Source organism: Lepisma saccharinum, chromosome 25 (genome assembly GCF_977018435.1).
Source record: "Lepisma saccharinum chromosome 25, izLepSacc3.1, whole genome shotgun sequence".
Classification (NCBI taxonomy): domain Eukaryota; kingdom Metazoa; phylum Arthropoda; class Insecta; order Zygentoma; family Lepismatidae; genus Lepisma; species Lepisma saccharinum.
The window spans coordinates 18,224,001-18,243,003 of record NC_139253.1 but is presented as its reverse complement, the minus strand read 5'-3'; the positions used below and the strand labels follow the sequence as shown (position 1 = coordinate 18,243,003).

Genomic DNA, 19,003 nt, shown 5'->3' with positions numbered 1-19,003 from the left:
AGAATACATACGCAACATGGTAACACTAACTTGTGTATTCCTACTTCTCTCTCTCTCTGGCAATTTACAATGCATTACAGAAAACAATAAGATTGCAAGCGAAGCGAGCAAGAAACTTTTTAGATCCAGTTTTTTGCAAACTGAAAGCAATATTGATTTAATAGGGCGCAAATAATTTTACAGAGCGCCATGGCATTCTCCCTTTTACAACTTTTTTCATTTTGATCGTTCGACGTCCAGGGCCGACTACCGTCGCCCCATAGCTACAGCTCTCAACTTGATTTTTTTTTATTTGTTGTTGTAAGTCCACTTTATGCACAGTAATCGGGAGTGGACCTACAGTTTAAAGTGGGATCCGAACAACATGTGCCTCCGCCGGGTATCGAACCCGGGACTCCTTGATTACAAGGCGAAGACGCTACCACTGCGCCATCGGGGAGGCTCTGAACTTGATGAGACTGAGATGAATAAAAGCAGGTATTGCGAGCAAAGCGAGGAAGAAAATGTTACGAAATGTATTTTTATTTGCATAAAATTTTAAATCAAGGGGGGCAATTGGCCCTCTGCGCCCTTGGTCGTCAATGTTTGCCCCCTAGAAATGACTTCCATCCAATGTTGGGAGGGACAATACCCCCCCTGGCTCCCTGTGGTTGCGCCACTGTTAGAACGGAACATTTAGGTCTACGTTACATGATTCCTCCACCAAGGAATTATTTACATGGCCAGCTGTTTCGCGAGACTACGTAATATGAGAGAAGTGGGAGAAGTAGACTACTGCAGCGCCTCTAGTGACAAACATGTAAGGAAAGCCTTCTGCATGATGTAATTTTTTTTAAGAATTAAAGTCAAAGAAATATAAATATAATATGTTACATATTTAATGACAGAGCAACGTAGCAATTTTTTCCCCACATAAATTAATGCACATTTTAGTTTTCCAGATTATTTCGGTGACCTTTGATGTTTTTCTTTTTTTGGGGGGGCGAGAAATCTACATCCGGGCAGTTCTCCTCGTGTGTTCGCGTGCAAGCAAAGAGGTACGTACGTGAATAATTCTAGCAATAGCTGAACTTGTAAGTGGTAACGCTAAATTTTGTTCTGTAAGAAGTTAATAATCACCTTTTTCTCTTTAGGAATTTATATCTTTATACTATATATTTGATCATAGTTGTATATGCAGTTTAGTAATTTGTTTCTTTTTTCCTTTCACTTTCAGATTAGGTGGGTCGCATTGATTCCACCTAAGCAAGACTACGTTCCATCTGTTTCGTGTTCTTTTTTTTTTAATTATCAACGTTTTTGATACCGTCCCGAAGGGCGTTACCATTTTATATGACTTTAATTCGCCGTAAAGGTAAGCGAATCTGATTTATTTTTCTAAATATGGAGTTCTTGAAGAGTAAAATGGTAGATAGATGAAATAAATTTAATTTTTTGTAAGCTGATACTCTCCCTCCATTTTATGAAGATTAAAAAAAATACCTTAACTTGAGCAGGATATTGATGTGTATAAGTTTTTATCAGTGATTTAGATGTTGAAGATTACTCTGAAGCTCCTCCCTTCATCGTAAAAGACGTGGGTTAAATTCCCCAGCAATGCGCGGTGCTGGCAGTCGGCCATTGCGTGTTCCAATGGAAAGAACTTTTCAAGGTGAAAAATTAATTTACACTCGTATTTCCTAGTTAGTATTGTTGCAGAAAGTACTATATCAAGTCATTAACAATCTGATTTGTGGATGTTTACCTAATTTTCGTTCTTGATGTCTGATTTGTACATGTTAATCCGTGTAGAAATTGACCTGCTAATATCTAATGAAACATATAGTGTGTATTAGTTGCAGAGAACTATGATGTATTCATGTTCTATAAACGAAATGTCTCTTGTATACTGATGCATCAAACAACCAGGAAATAATATATTATTCCAAAGAGTACATGAATATATTATTGTAGACAAACATTTTCCATGACTTGCCCTTTGCTCTCAATGACTAGTTCCAAATATGAAGGGAAGTTTTATATTTGATATTCGTTTGATGCAACCTAATGATTGAATAATTATACAAATTAAAATATATCATTTTTTTATGTATTTTGATTTCAGATGAGACTAAGAAACTGAATTTTATTGATTAAAATCTACGTTATGATTAATATATTTGCTAGTTTGATCTACTTGTTAACACCAAATATTTTTTACTTAACACATTTATTATTAACAAATGAATCTAGGGATCTTATTTGTTGGATACAAACAGTTAATAATAAAAAAAATGTTAAATCTATTTGTTGGAGCAAATGTAAATCTAGATCATGTTTTACACTTACTGTACAGCTATAAATCTTTAGACCTATCTGAAAGAAATAGGTGAATTTTAATATTTTCAAAAATAAAATAACTTGACAATATCTCTTATATTGTTTCTATTTCATGTTCATTTAATGGATTCGGTAAAAATGTCATAGCCGGGAAATGGATTTCTTCAAATTTACAGGAGAAAGTACTTACGGAATTGAGTTTGTGTAATTTCGGAAGGTCGTAGAAGTGTTTTCTCGCATTTTTCGATGTATTGACTGCTAAATCATGTATTTTTCTATAATAATGTCTGTCCGATGCACGAAAGCTGTTGCTTGCATTTCCATCCATGTACTTAAACCGGATGTTGCTAGCATCTGATGACGTAATCCCCGGTGAGTGTTTCCAAACACACCCAACCTAACATAACCTAACCTAACCTTACCGTTATGGTGCGTGGGGCTATCGTGAATGGTTTTTGGGGCTATTCTTGGATGGTATATGATCCAAAATGGTTTTGAGGCTATGCGGGTATGGATTTTGGGGCTATTCGTGGATGGTCATACTATCCCGAATGTATTTGGAGCTATGCATGAATGTTTTTTGGGGCTGTGCGGAAATTGTTTTCAGGACTATGCGGGAATTGTTTTCGGGACTATGCGGGAATTTTTCTGTTAAGAAGGTTGAATCACAGCTTTACGTTTGAAACACAACGCGAATCACAGCTTTACGTTTGAAACACAACGCTAGTCAAGATTTGCCCGCCATTTTGCATGTTCAGGAAACGATAAAAGAATGAGCAAGAATTACAGGATATGTCGACAATAGGTACTAATTTCGTTAAAAAAAGCAAAATCCCTTGTTAAACAATCTTTCGCAATGCAGAATAGGTAAGTACGAATGTCAACAATTTCAGAATAAACGAATTACAGACATTTCCCGGCTTTGATATTTTTACCATGGATATACTATCCTTCAGACACCTATAACTTCTTCGTTTCGTCAATTTTTGACATTCGTACTTACCTATCTGTTTCGCCGAACATTCCTTAAGGTGCATTGACTTTTTTTCATCAAAGTAATTGCAATTTTTCACATTAAGAGTACTTTTCTCGTAGTCTTTTCACTTGCCTGAGACACAATGTGGCGCGTACACCTTCCCACATAATCGCACGTCGTGCTTGTGTGTAGTCTATTTTCATTCGTTGTGCAGTGTTTCAACCTTCGGAACCCAAGAAATACCCATGAACAAAGCTCATCTGATTAAAGTAAAAAATTATTTTAGTTTGAAATTTTTGAGTCCAAATTTCCCACTGATTCTGGGCTCCGCCCCTGGGGTATTTTGCCTACCGCCCCCAACCACTAACGTGGCCCCGCCTCCGCTCCACTTCGGCTCCCTGGCTTTCTCTATATAGTCCCTGTTAAAGGCATGTTAGAATTTGGCCAGAGTCACCTGCCCCCAAATGAGCCCCAAACTTTTAAGTTTGAAGAAGTCTGTTTCCAGGATACGGAAAACTTATCTGAATTTCACCATGCATCCACGACACATCATATTAGGCATATACCCACAGCCCATTCCTTCTAACGTGTAGCTTTACATTCACTGCCACATTTTCGACATTCCTTTCCTTTCTTCACGATGCAGTGTTCAATTAAATTAAAAAATCCACTGGATCTTCCACACCCGGTGCGAATTTCACCACGCATCCACGACATGTCATGTTTCTAACTTTCGTTGCAAACACAGACAGTTCGAAACACTGGATACCCAATGAACGTGAAAAAACACAATCATAACACGTGATGATGTACGAAGGTGTACGGGCCAAAGGCTATTGTCCGTCGGAGAATTAATTTTCAACAATGAACATGAATTTCCCCTATCATACATTCCCACATCACACAAAACACCTTCCCGATGTTAGACAATACTACAGGAACTTATTTCGATTAGTAGTTTCTTCTGTAGAAATCTGTCCGAACAAAAGTAAACTAGTACCCTGTATGTATTCAAGGATGAAAGAATGGATACATTTCTTGCATTTTGTGCCACAAAGTTGACCATAGTAACTTCCACAGAGGGCACCTTTTCACCAGAATTTTGCAAACTTGGGTGTGAATGTTCATACTGAGGATATGTCTCAGTTGTTCATAAGAACAAAACTTTGAGATATAGCTAAGTGTAACTTGAGAAGTTTAATTTTTTAGACACCTGTACATTATTTAACAAATGGATTGGGTAAACCAGTATTCTGAGAATGTCATGAAATCACTCAGGTGTCATATCTCAGGACACTATTGTGAAATAATATAGTTCAATAAACTGCTGTTGCAAAAAAAAAAAAATCCTCTTAAAATGAATTTACTAGGTTTATTAGATATATTAAAGATTTTCATAGTAATTTTTTAACCCTTAGAGAATGAGTACTGCTCCTGTCATACCACCTCAACATGGCAGCAATTACCACACAATTTCTTCAATCTACGCATGATGGTTAAGTTCTGTATTTTGTTGATTTGTACACTGGTAAGGGTCGGACATATTCCATTCGGAGCAAATTTACAATGCCGGACCCCTCCCTGATTTTTGTAATATTTCGCATAATCACTAATTGAGGCCTCCTAATCACAAATTTGAATTTAAAATTTGGGGGTCACGTGTAGAAACTGCAAAATAAGGGGTGTCGTGATCGCAACCGACAATGCACGATTGCTCATTATTTATTGCAAGATTTTGCATTTTGAATTCTTAAGGAACGAAATATATATTCCTGAAATTACTGAGACTCCAAATTTTAACTATGCTTGCCTAACCTTACCGTGAATGGTTCGTGGGGCTACTTGTGCATGTTTTCACGACCTTAAATTTTAACTGTTTGCTTAAAATAACTTTACCGAGAATGGTCAGTGGGGCTATCCATGAATGGTTTTGCGCTAATTGCGATAACGAACCGATAAAAAATCTTTATTTTCGTAGCACTTTAACGGCAAACGTTCTCCCTCTGACTCTATTTTCGTATCCTGCAATTTTAAGATTGATGCATTGTTGCCAAACTTACCTGTAATCAAATCAGTCCACATTCCACATGCTCTTCTACATTGTGATTGTCACAGTCGTCTTCTTAGTTATCCTTGACGCATTTTTGTGTGGGATTGTAGGGCTTACCGGCTAGGCAAAACAATTCTAAGGTACGGCCCGATCAATGTGTACAACATTAACAACTTTTTTACTGTTCTCTTCCGTCATTCTTACACGTTCCATGCTCTCCAAGTATGAAACAAACAGAGTGGCAATGCTGTAGACACCGTAACTAATTGCGAACGTTAATTGTTCATATCAACAAATATGGTTTCCATACTTCTATACGGAGAATCATTGCAAGAATACAAAAGCTTTTTTTACAACTTCCACACGTTAATGAACAATTTCTACACCTCAACCCAACATGTTAACCTCAGATAAGAGGTTGACCCGACTTATTATTTTATGAGTATAAGCAGTAGCATAGAAATTACAGAAGGGTCGGGTATTGTAAATTCTTGCCTTCCATTCTCAAAACATTTTATTTTACTTTTCCATGTATTAATGAAAAAGAAAAGGAGCAAATTTACAATACCGGAAATATCTTCAATTGCTTTCAAATTCAGCATACTCACGAATTTTGGCGATCCCATCTAGAAATTGCAAAATAAGTCTAAAGAAGTTGGTTCGTGAATGGAGTAAACACCCTTGATTAATGAACAAAACAAATATTTTTTGCAATGATTAGCGTTTAAAAACTATGTTTACGATGACCCTTAATTTTAACTATGCTTGCCTAACCTAACCTTTCCATGAATGGTTCGTAGGGCAAATATGTTTTCGACCTTTACGCAAGACTCCATTTTCTCACATGGAAATCAACGCTCTCACTTATTGCACAACACTTGATCAACGTTGTGCAGAAAGGAAGACTTCTTCATATCGTTTCCATGTTAGTGTTTGGAGAAACATAGCAGTAATTGACAAGGTTATTTTGCAATTTTTAGACGTGACCGCCAAATTTTAACTGCAGATTCGTGATTACGAGGCCAAAATTTATGAGTATGCCACACTTGAAAGCAATTGGAGATACTTTCGGTATTGTAAATTCATACTAAAAAAATACTTGTTCACAATGTGACAATCAAGGCTTCAGCAGGATATATCCAATTTTCAGAATGTCCTGAATGGTAAGGTTTTCTTTAATTTTGAATATTTTCAGTTTTGTTTTCAAAGTGGGGTACAGGATTACAAGTCTTCTGTTGTGCTTCCCTGAAATTTGGTCCATTTGTCGCTTGTGGGTGGATGCATCACTCACCGGTACTTCTCAGGCATACTTCACCCCATTTTAGTTATTAACAATAATTTCTTTTACTTCTAGTGATCTGTTTATTATTTCCCTTCTTTGTTACATTTTTGTTTCAAAAGGTTTATTTGTTTTTCAAAGAAGAGTAATATGTCGTCGAAGTGGACAGCTCTTGGCAATGAACAAATTTTGTGTGTTTCTCAAAGTTACCTTGAAGAACTCTGGGCCAGTTCCATCTGTGCTCCACAACTCTTATACAATATAAAATAATTTAGAAACCTTTTGTATTATCTACGAACACTACAAAGAAACAAAACAAAAAATAAATCTTTCAATAAAAGTGTAACGTGATGGGTCGCGGGTGAGCTCTGCCCTCACTCTTGACAATTACTTGTTTCACAACAATTGTCTCTCATTCTACTGTTTGTCATTTCATTAGAATGTAGCCAGATCACTCGTGAGACACTAAAAGTCAGCTAGAAAGCACCATAGGCCAATATTTTAACCTTTTGAGCCCCAAGGCTATTTTCCCATGTAATCCCTTTGGTCCCGAGCCGATTTTGTGCAAAATGCAGATTTTCGATTAAATGAGTGTAGGTCGGAGGCTAATTGCCCTAGAGATGGAGTGATATACCGTTGTACGCGGAATGAAGCAGAGATTCAGACTATATGAAATTTATGCAAATTCGGCGTATATATGGGGGAGGGGGCTAACTCTCAAAATTCCAAAATTTCGTAAAAAAAAATGAGGCCCCCCCTCCCCCCAAGAAAAAAGTACATGACAGTGTCGACATGCACATGGAAATGATCGCTGACATGTAAGGAACACAAAAATATTTGCATTATTATCATATGACCAATGTAACGTGAGTTGTACCCCCAAAAGGAATGGTCGGCGCACGACTGATTCAAGTTTCAAAATGCAACGGTACCTTGAAATGACTAGCTCAGAGACTATTTGCCCTGGAGATATGAACGATATACCGTTGTATGCAGAATGAATCACAGATTCAGACAATATATAACTTATGCGCATTCGGCGTACATATGGAGGGGGAAGGGGGAAATCCCCTGAAAAATACTTTTTTTTAAAAAATGGGGTTTCTCCCCCTGCCCCCCGGAAAAGAGGATATGAAAAGTTCAAAATGCACATAGAAATTATCGCTGGCATGTAAGAAACCGAGAAATATTTGCATCATTGTCATATGACCAATGTAACGCGAGTTGTACCCCTGAAACAAAAGCCTTGTATGCCACTGTCTCAAGCTTTGGAATTGAGCGAAATGCAGAGTTACATTGAAATGACTATAGCCCTAGAGATATGAAAGATATACCGTTGTAGGCAGGAATCGCAGATTCAGACGATATATAATTTATGCACGTTCGGCATACATATGGAGGGGAAAGGGGGGAGTACCTGTTGGTCTCAGTCACCATATGCTGGAAGATTTCTTCGGAGAAAGTCAGGAAGAGGATGCATCGTCAATGTGTCAAACCTTCAAGCCAGTCTGTCCTAAGAAAGGTTGGGGGTTGGGAAGGGGGTTGCCAGTCGAATGGAGCAGGAAGGGGAACGGAACGTCTTTGTGACATATCATCAGAATCTGATTCTGATGATATATCAGAGGGAATGTCAAGCTGCTCTTCATCCCACTCGGAGTGTGTATCCATATCATCTTGGATTTCATCAGAACGGAGATCACCGGGAACAGCCATGGTCGACTATAAGCCTTTTGGGGACACAGCAGGCACAAATGACACTAGCACACTTTTCACCCCACAAGAAAAACACGTAGATGACAAAAAAGTCCTTGGAAGTCTGTCACTTCACTAAAATAATATCCTCGCACTTGGGCACAAAACGACACACACCTACGCACAACTTTCACGGACGAAAAGCTAGAATGCAGTGAAAAACGATTGCTGATTCTTGCATCTGCTTGAAATTCTATTTTTAGACAATGCAGGGTAACCTGTGTTGCAACTTGTGGAACACTTGTGCTCAAAAACAAAAGTTTCCTTCATCGCACCTCGAAATTCCATTCTCACAACGCAGATTGAACAACCAGTCTTCCCCCCACCCCCTGGTTGCACCTGCACGGAAAGCTTTCATTTTGACATCGAATACTGACAAACAAGCTTCCTTCGAATGCAGTTACCAGGGGGGAGTGAAAAAGCATTGCTTTCGAACAACAAAGTTGGTCTTCCTTTGTCGGCAACATTTTTTCCCTTGAAAAGAGACTCAAAAAGAGAAGTCCCTTTTCCCCTCCATTTTCCTGAAGAAAATGCACAATGGCCCCGAAACTGAGGCAGAAACAAACAAGATTGGTACAAATGACAGAAAAGTCCATTTAAAAAGTCTGTCATTGTTTTCAGAAAGAAAAAAAAAATGTTTATAGGCTAATTGGGACTGTACCTACAGTTTGAAATAGATTCCGAACCACTGGGGATTGAACCTTGGATGGCTTGATGACAAAGCAACAGCATTACTTTATGCCAACTCGAAGGGCAATTTGTATTTATGAAACAAAATCAAAAAGCCAGCATTTTTTCGACAAAAGTAGCCTACTTGCAATTTGTTCTCTGGTCTCTACTGGCTAAATTAAATCTTAATCTTGCGTGAAGTAGCAAGCAGATCTTTTGAGGTATTACAAGAACATTGAGTTCAGACAGAAGCAACAAGACACAACAGGGGGAAGAGAGGGTCGAGGGTTTCACATTGAAAGAACCCCTTAATGTATAAGCAAGCATTCACTATGCATGTGTGAACAAAACCAAGGTGGCACAGTGCACAGCATTGAGGAAACTGCGCAGGTCAATCAACAACTCACACATGAATACGTGTTGTGATTAGTAAAGGTTTTTTAATTGTCCTGAAGCATTTAAATGTTTGATATTAACATTTGTTTCATATTTTATGACATGGACATTTAAGTTTCACATGACAGGCACAAACATGTGACAGTTTAAGTTCATTTTATTGTCAAATATGCTTATCAGGACTGGAAGTACAATTTTAGAATGGAGTCTGAATCTTGATGTGATTTGTCTCCACTTGTATTGAACACCTTGATTGGAATACAACAGCATTAACACTGTCATTGGCCAACTTTAAATGGGAACTACAAATGAATTAGGTTAACTTCAATTTGCAAAAAAGCCAAAATTTGAGTTGTTTTTTTTGGTTTAGGCCAGCTTTATAAAAAAATCCACTTTTTTGAACGCTAACCACTGAAGCATCCTTTTTTTCATTCACTTTGGTCTATCGTGTTGGTCTCAGGAGCATACCAATTTTGGTTGTAAAGTTTAGATTTTTTTTAACTTTCATTATTGGGATGTACGATGTCTAAATTTCACCAGCCCATTCATTCTGAAGAAAACACATAAATTTCATCTCTGTGACAATTAGTTCTTGAGCTAAGATTTTTTTTTTTAAATTATTGGCAAGTTTGAATTGCATGTATCTGGAAATTGCTCATTCGTTGAGGCTAACATGCTAAAGGTTCTTCCGTTTGCTACAGGTTCCCAGTTCCAATTGTTGAACTCCTATCTATCATACATGTACAGCACCTTGAATAGGTAGTGTGGAAAATTGCAGGGTTCTGCGCGCTCTGGCAGTTCAGCACGCCTTCATCTGCTTATAATGGAAGTAAATGGAGTTTTTGTTGCAACGTCTGCTGCTTTTATTTGGAGCATTTCTCTGAATGTGATAATTGCAGAGATATTTGGTACAGTGGTCGTGAAGATATTAATGTCCTGTTCCTCGTAACTGAATATTTGTGTATGAATTAAACAAAGAGGTTCATAATTATTATTGCCATATATCTTTTTTAACGAAATACACACTGAAACATTTATATTTAGGATGTTTTCTGTCACTTTCTTCCATTTTAAAGTAATCTCGGCAAGGATGATAACTGATAATTCCATGAAATTTGATAAAGGAAAACCCACAAAGCTCCCTTAGTGCCACACAGACACTTCCAGTCTGTAATAAAAACATTCATTCAGTGGCATAAGGGATCAGCAGACTGAAGCATCACTATGCATGCTATTGAGATAATGAATTAGTCCGATTGGCACACACACCACAAATGACCTGAACTATAATGAAGCGTTTGAGATGCTAAATGTGTGAACAACAGAACTATGCGACACGATGCATGCCATGGAGAGATCTTTCAGACTGAAGCGATATGAAATAGGTGACGGGTAAACAAGCATCACCCGACACTATGTCTTGGAAACCAACCTTCAGAAATAAATGCAACTTTTCGAACCAAAGCGACACAATAAGTTGCTTTGTTGCTGAAACTGACCTTTTTCCTCAACACTGTGCAACATGTTGCCTCGGTTTGTTTGCACATGCGTGATGAATGTTTTGCTTTAGGGAGATTTCACACTGAAACTACAAGCCTTCTCGACATTTGTCGCTTGAGGGTTTCACGAACCAAACACAGACCTGTGCAGCCGAAAATGCTGCTTTGGTGTGAAATGTTGCTCTTGATTGGCTTGTTTCAAAGTGACATGTGTCACTTCGGTCTGAAAGCTTCCTTGGACTGAAGGGCCTGTCTTGTTTGTCAACCGTCGCTTTGGTCCAAAATCTCCCTGAGGAAACTGCCCAGTCCGAGCTTGTGTCACTTTGATTCGAAATGCTGAATTGATCACAAAGTGCTCTCTTCCAAGCGACATGTGTGGTTTGTAGCTTCGGTATGAAATATCTCAGGATACTATGTATTTTCTATTCTCATGGAAAAATAAACTTCAGTACTCAACTTGAGACTAACATCCAGCATCACATTGCAATGTTGCTGCTTGTGTTATACATACTATTTATCTCTTTATTTTATTTTACTTTTCTTTCTAAATTAATGCCATTTCGTGACCAAATAACTTCACAATCATATTGTTTCCATCAATTCACTTACTGCCTTTCAAGACAAACAAGTGGGTTTGATTGTCTGTATTTCTGGAGCTCCATTTTTTAATATATATAATACTTTTCAAAAGCTAAAGAGCTCTTCAAGCAGCAAAAACTTTGGCTACTTCAACTACAGTGCATTTTTCTGTCCCTTGTGCACCTGACGACAGCCAGCTAGACAGCTACTCTCGGCATATTGCGTCTGAGTGTGTGATATCTCAGCTATGGAAACCGCCGACTTTGAAATTACTAAGATCTCGGAATTACAGTTAGAATTACGTTCAAGATGAGCACGTTAACTGACACACGGGATCCTCATGCATCCACACATTTTTGACATGTTTTTAGGAAATTTCCATTTACACGCAACAGTTCAGCTTCTGAAATTGCTTCAGTTTCTCTCCTGATATTCTCCTTCAGTTCTTCTAATGTGTGGAGGTTTGTTGCATAGACTTTATTTTTCAATTTCCCCCATAGATAAACACTACTAACGCTAACCGATAAGCCAGGGTGACAAAAGAGGTACAGGAGAAGAAACCATGGCAGTTTAGAGATTGAGATGTTGCAGGTTTGAGTCACGAATTGGGTGCCAAACGCTTTAGCACATTTAGCCATGCACACTGAATCGGTTGATTACCGTCAAATTTGGCAGGAAATGTGGAAATGGCATAACATGTGATCAAAATGTGAGAACATTATTGTAGAAATTCGAGAAAATGTTAGATATCCTTTTTAAAAATGAGTTCAACAATGGACGAAAGGTCCCATTGTTGCTGGGAAAGGAGAGAGAAAGTCACATAGTGTGATCAAAATGTGATAAAAATATTGCAGTTTAGTTTTTTTTCGGATTAGGTTAGTTTTTTTTTCAAATTTGTAATCTCCTATGAATCGTACATAAATACTTCGTTGTAATGTGTACGCACGTACATTATTAAACCTATAGCAAACCACAAATAATACTTGGAGCACTACACTTTAAAAATACAACAACTGAAATTGCAATGTTACTGAAGTGGAATCGGATTAAGAAATTCACAAGTTATGCGCAAAACCATGCGTTTCATTTGTCGCTCTGGCACTGCGAAATGTTACAAAACTAAAGTGCTGTTTTTAGTGTGTCTTGTTATGAAAGCTCCATGAAATTTCTGAAAAACATGTCAAAAATGTTCGATGCACAAGGACAACATTTTCAACATTCCTTGTGACAATTAATGTGCTTATTTTGATTGTAATTGTAACTGTAATTATGAGAACTTAGTTATTTTAAACTAGTGGTTTCCATTGCGGAGATATTAGATGCCATATGCCAGGAGTTGCAATCTGTCCAGCTGCCATGGTGCACAAGGGACATAAAAACTCACTTTAGATGCTCACCTTCATCAACTTGCAACTTTCATACAGTTTCCATATTAAGACATTCTTTTTTCAGCAAATAAAATTTTATCAAACCTTCTGTAGATTGAGTGTTACACACAGACTAAATTTAATATTGCATGCATTTTTACTTCTAAAAACAGTACTTTTATTTAATGAATAAGATGGCAGGATATTAGATAATCATGCATTGTAATTTATTACAACAGTTTAGATGGGTGAACGTTTGTTAGGTGGGAGCCTCCTATGTATATAAATTATCGTAGAGAGATGGTCATTTTTTGTTTTTCAGAATGATGGAACTCTTAGTAGAGCTGAAATGTATACAGTTTCTTTCCAGTAATGGAAAGTTTTTTTAAAATAAAAAGCTGAAGAAATGTTATGCTAAAATTCATATTTGATGCACCTCTATGGTCACCACAATAAAACCCACTGAACGATAAAAATGTATGTAGTATATATTGGATAGTGTTACATATGGATTTTCCAAATATCCAAATTGTCTAGATTATCTGGATATTTGGAATATCCAAAATGTCCAGATATCCAAATGTGTGCATTATATACGCAGTTCTGTCATTCATCTGTTTTACTGGCTTTCCTCATATTAATATTTATTTGTCATGTTCATATATCACTATAGATTTTCTACAAATCCAAAATTCAGTTATCAGGTAAAAAGGTAAAGTTCCCTGTACATATAGCACCATGCCATGAAGTCATATTTTTGGGGATGTGATGGTAGGGCCCCATACAGTCTCGATATCTGCCATTTTGGAGGTGATGTGAACAGCACCATGCCCCGGTCACCTTTACCCCCCCCCCCCTTTTGGGCACCCATCGATTTGAGTCAGGGTGAGCACAGTTCTTTTTTATGCATGAAAAAGGCCAGAACAATGCAGACATTAGATCACCCACCCTGGGAATTGAACCCAGGTCTCCTGCTTGGCAGTCAGATGCCCTACCGACTAGACAACCATGGCTCCCTTCAGGTAATTTTGTAAATTAGTCTCCTGCTACAGACCTAATTGTTGCAAGATGTGTACAAGGTTTTTTATTTCCATTTTGTCATTATATACGTCATGCTTTAAATAACATTGCATAATCTTTCTGGGGAAAAAGTTATTTTCAAAATGCCATTGTTAGTAGTGGCAGTAAATATATTTTGTCATTCCAGTGTTACATATCTTTATGTGTATATAAATGAACAAAAAGGATAAAATGGCATGTTAATTGCTGCCATGTGGTGCTGGTTTTGTTTGAAATCAGCCATTCCGAAATCCATAACTCGGGTTGTTTAGTAGGTATTGTAGCTATCCTGGCAATGTGATTTGAACAAGTATTCTCGGGTTACCAGTCAGGTTAAATCAGCATTAGCATCCAACGTTTCGAGTGCATACATTGCTTTCATCTTCAGGGAGTGAAAGACCAAGAACACTTGTTTGAATCTGATTGTTTAGTTTCACTTGCCAAACACAATGATTCATCAATTTCATATAATTATTAATTACTCTCCTTATAATTAGCTTGAAGAAGCAGAAAAAGTGTGCACAATGAGAAAAATGAAATTTTCTTTCGCACTCCCTTTTCAAAACCTATGTTGAAAACCTTTACTCTTCCCAGTGTCATAACATGTCGTAGTCACATTGAGTGACCGAATATTAGGTATTGTAGAGAGACTGTTATGGTATACAATAGCCAAGCATTGAAAGAGAAGATGTCAGCAGTCTCTATAATGACCAACTATGTACTTCAGACTGTTACTGCTAATCAGTTTGGTCTTAATGCATGAACAATATGTTTGGATGTAAACGAGCACACACATTTGAGAGATTTAGATCATTTTTGCTGTTGGTTTGTTATGAGACAGATGAATTGATTATGTAATGTATTTAAATAATGTTATGTATAGCTTATAAACAAGCTTTGAATACGTACACAATTTAGTGTTAACATGTTGCATATGCAAATTTTTATTTTTACGTCGCTGCATGTTGCACATGTGTAAAGCATATGTTGTACATAAAAGTTGTACTTGTCATATGTACAAGAAGAATTATATTCATCATGCATTTTCTGTCCTTCAAAAATACAGTTTGTGTGCTTGTTTTCAAGCTAATGTGAAATTGAACGTGTTGGAAAAATATTTCAAATAGTTTATCCAATAGTTTGTCCAACACAAATGCTTTAGCATTTTTGTGTGAATTAGAAGGTTAATAATGTCTTTGATACTACTATTCAGTCGCGGGAACTATGATGGGTAGTGCCAACGTGATTAAAAAAAATAAAAATAAAATTGCAATGCCCACCCTCTGCCCCTCCTTGAGGTTGCACCACTGGCCAAGATGTTTATGCTCGTTTGGTAACTTGGAAAACAGTATGTGTTTAAGTAATAATGCCCTAATCTGCTTAATTCATCTTCACTCACTAATCCATCTTTATACACTACAGGACACTTCCCTAAAAACACAACAATTACAAGACGAAGGGAAAAACAAATCGTATCATCTTCTTCTCCCCCGTGCACACGTATTCCAACTGGATGTTGAAAATATCCTAGACATTTGTTGTAAAAAGAAATTCTTGAAATTCCAAAGGAAACTCATCACCATAGGATTTCTTACTTTTTTATTTTTAAAAAAAGGTTGGATGACCCTCTAGGTGCATCTTTCTATTATCAAAATGTTCATTTAACTTTGGAAAAATACTACGTTCGTTTCTTCAAAAGTAGGCAGAAAAGTAGATAGTACCTTTCTCACGAATTACTTCCCCAACCGGTGTTACAAATCAGTTGTTTTTAGCGACTTATCTCTGAAGGTGGCAACTGTGTGAACACTGCGAAAGTTCCCTCACCGTGCCAGACGAAAACTGGCACGGCTGGTGTCTTATGGGCTGACCCCACCCCCTGCCACCTTGTTTCCACCCCATGGTGGAAATGTTCCCTGCTGACACTCAGTGGTGGATTAAGCTTCCTCGCCGTCCCTGGGCACAAACTTAATGTGCACCCTTCTCAAAAGAAAAGTAGTAACTTATTTGCACTGACCCAGTACGTAAGTTCCGTCTGAATATGTGATTGAAAATGGTTCCCCAAGGTCCCAACAGATTTCTGCCTTGTTAAGAGTGCAAACTCGCAGTTTTTGTGTTCTTCAGAATTTTCGTGTGATGAATATTTGAAATGTTTTTCCAGTCTGAAATGCCGTGAGTTGCAATGTTTGTCTTTCCCTTGAACAACCTGCATGATGCACAATAAACGGCACCAGTGCTGCATGAATATACCAAATAATTCCGCAAAATTGATTCTCCATTTACAAGTTTACGAAAAAAAACACTATTATTTAAAAATCTTGTCTTACTTGCTATGAGTCTTTGCGATTTAGAAAAATCGTTTTCAGCATTCTGATTAATTCCACGTCATAGAAGAATGTCAATTGTAGACTCATTCAGGCACCACTCGGCAGGATCGTCACTAACGAAATTTGCACTCTCACTGTCACAATCAGGAACTCCTACGAACAGAGGGGACACTACCTCAGGTGCACTTTCTTCCTCCACTAAACCCACAGTATTTTCAACATTTTGCGTTTCACAGAGTTCACTCGATGTAGCCGCTTCCACTTCAATTTTTGGACTGCTTTCGGAAATCAGCTTGACAGATTGCAAGATTCGAATTTCCTTGTCTGTATACTATCAATGTATTAATTTAACAATACTTGGGCAAGGTATACTTGGCGGCTCTCCCCCTTGAGCTGCCGCTGCTACTACTACTACTAATATTTTTATTATTATTGCCAATTTTATCCTGGTACTTGCCCTGCCCCCAGGCAAAAATTTGTGCTACAACATGCATGCATATTTCATGCTTTTTTTTTCATTAATCCTGGCACCGCCACTGTTAGTAGTTCCAATTTCCATGAAACCCTCGTACAAAGATTTTTTTATAAGATAAAATTGTCCAATATCTGGATATTTTCAAACGTGACTTATGGAATGCTGTCAGATCAAGTTAAAACTGTGAAATAGTCCAATTTTGAATACAAGCATCAGTAATGCACGCTGCTGAGGCATAATGATATTATAAATTGTTTTTGAACTGTTTTCGAAGCCTACAAATATACAGTTGATTTTATTGATCAAGCTTGCTACCTCCTTATGAAGAACAGTGTGGAAAGAGCACTTCCCTGTTTTAGTCCATTACTTAACACTGAAACATTCCATTCTTCCCATTGGTCTTCACGCAGCTCTGGTTGGCCTTGTATACACTGTGCACTCTACACACTATCTCTTTTCCTTGATTTCATTCTCTCTCAGAGCCTTCCAAATCTTGGTTCTGTCCATGCTATCATATGCCTTTTCTATATACCTGAATCATTTGAATATCTTGAAAAAAAAAATCATCCTGCAAAAAATGTTCCAAATAGTTGATAGTTTGGAGGGGGAAGTTTAGTGGTGCAACAAAAGAACACCCCTCCCCCTGTTGTAGGTGGGGTGGGGGCAACTTTGTAATTTCAAATAGAAACACCTATTTTGTATTACAGATTCGGATTTTACGGAAAAAAATACATAAGTTTTGTCTGAAACTTTTTTCGATTCGTGATAGATGGCGCTATAATAGACAAATTTTCATTTATTGAATGTTTACACTTTAAAACCAATGTATTTCATTTCGCAATTCATTTAAATTCAGAAAATAAAACATTTTTGTTCCAGGACTTGAAATTGTTGTAAAACAAATAAATTTATTTTCAAAATACAAAATTACTCGACAATTCTTAGCTCTAGATATCTCGATGGCTACTAAACTACATTCACTTCTCAATTACATTAAGTGTTCAAGATGGTGACCTTCAACTTCAATACATTTATTGATCCGCGCTTTGAATGAATGTACACAACTCAAAAGTACCTCTGGTTCAATTATGGCACAAGCGTTTTGGATTCGTTCTATCATATTTTCATGAGTAGTTGGCAATTCTCGATACACTTTATCTTTTAGGTAGCCCCACAAAACGAAATCTGGTGAAGTAAGATCTGGTGATCTGGCAGGCCAATTTACAGGACCAGCTCTGCCGATCCATCGGCCATTGAAGTCACGGTCGAGTACTTCACGTGCTGCTCTCGAATAGGGCGCTGGACATCCACCTGCTGAAACCACATGTTCTGTCTCAGTTCCAGGTTAAGATCTTCAAGTAATATTGGCAGTTCATTTTGAAGAATGTCGCGGTACTGTTGACCAAATTTCCATCAATGAAGTAGGGACCGATGAGTTTGTCATCAATAATTCCACACCACACGTTTACAGTCCATGGACGCTGATGCTCAACTTGGCGCAGCCAGTGCGGATATTCGACACTTCAGTAATGCATATTATGCCGATTGACCGTTCCGTTGTTTGTAAAAGATGACTCATCAGAGAACAATAACAGACTAAAGAAATTTGGGTTTATTTGTATTTGTTCACGTGCCCACTGACAAAACGTCACTCGATTTTGAAAATCATCGTCATGAAGTTCTTGATGCAATGACACATGATATGGATGATATTTATGACGCTGTAAAATCTTCAAAACACTGCTCTGGAACAATCTGGAATTTCGAGCTACTTCTCGCGAGCTGACATGAGGATCATAGGCCACAGCAGCTAACACATTAATTTCATTTTCTTCTCCAGTAACTGTTCTTCGACGGGTCCTTTGTTTAGGTTTTACGTTGAAACGAAGCGAAAGAACGCACCCTGTCTGGAAAACGCTGAGCATAAACGACAGCTTGACGGAGATTCCTGCCAGATTCTCCATACACGAGATCCATTTCAATTTTCTCTTCTACAGTTAATACATCCATTGATATTAAAAAGTATCAACAGCTTAGTCAAATTAATCGCTCGGAGCATTCTTGTGATCTGAAAAACAATGATAAACAAACAGTGATTTAACAGGAAAAGTCTAAAAAGGAACTGTTTCTTGACATTGTTTTATTTTTTTTCTATTTTATGTTTCTGTTGTAGCTTTGTTAATTCTTTGACACAACAATAAAAAAAAATGAAACAAATCTAACTTTTAAATGTTGTAAATAGGCGAATTACCAGCTTAA

At 37.4% G+C, this 19,003-nt stretch overlaps 1 protein-coding gene across 2 annotated transcripts in view; it reads left to right on the top strand.

Annotated features, from left to right (window-relative positions):
* The first annotated feature begins 943 nt into the window (after positions 1-943).
* Positions 944-19,003, top strand: part of eIF5 (eukaryotic translation initiation factor 5) — a 54,313-nt gene continuing 36,253 nt past the window's right edge. The window contains exons 1-2 of one of the 2 annotated variants that reach the window (XM_083111970.1): positions 944-1,037; positions 1,217-1,354. The gene's annotated coding sequence lies outside the window, so the exon portion shown is untranslated. Of the gene's footprint in view, positions 1,074-1,216; positions 1,355-19,003 lie in introns of both variants that reach the window. The other variant, XM_083111971.1, reaches the window with a different exon arrangement.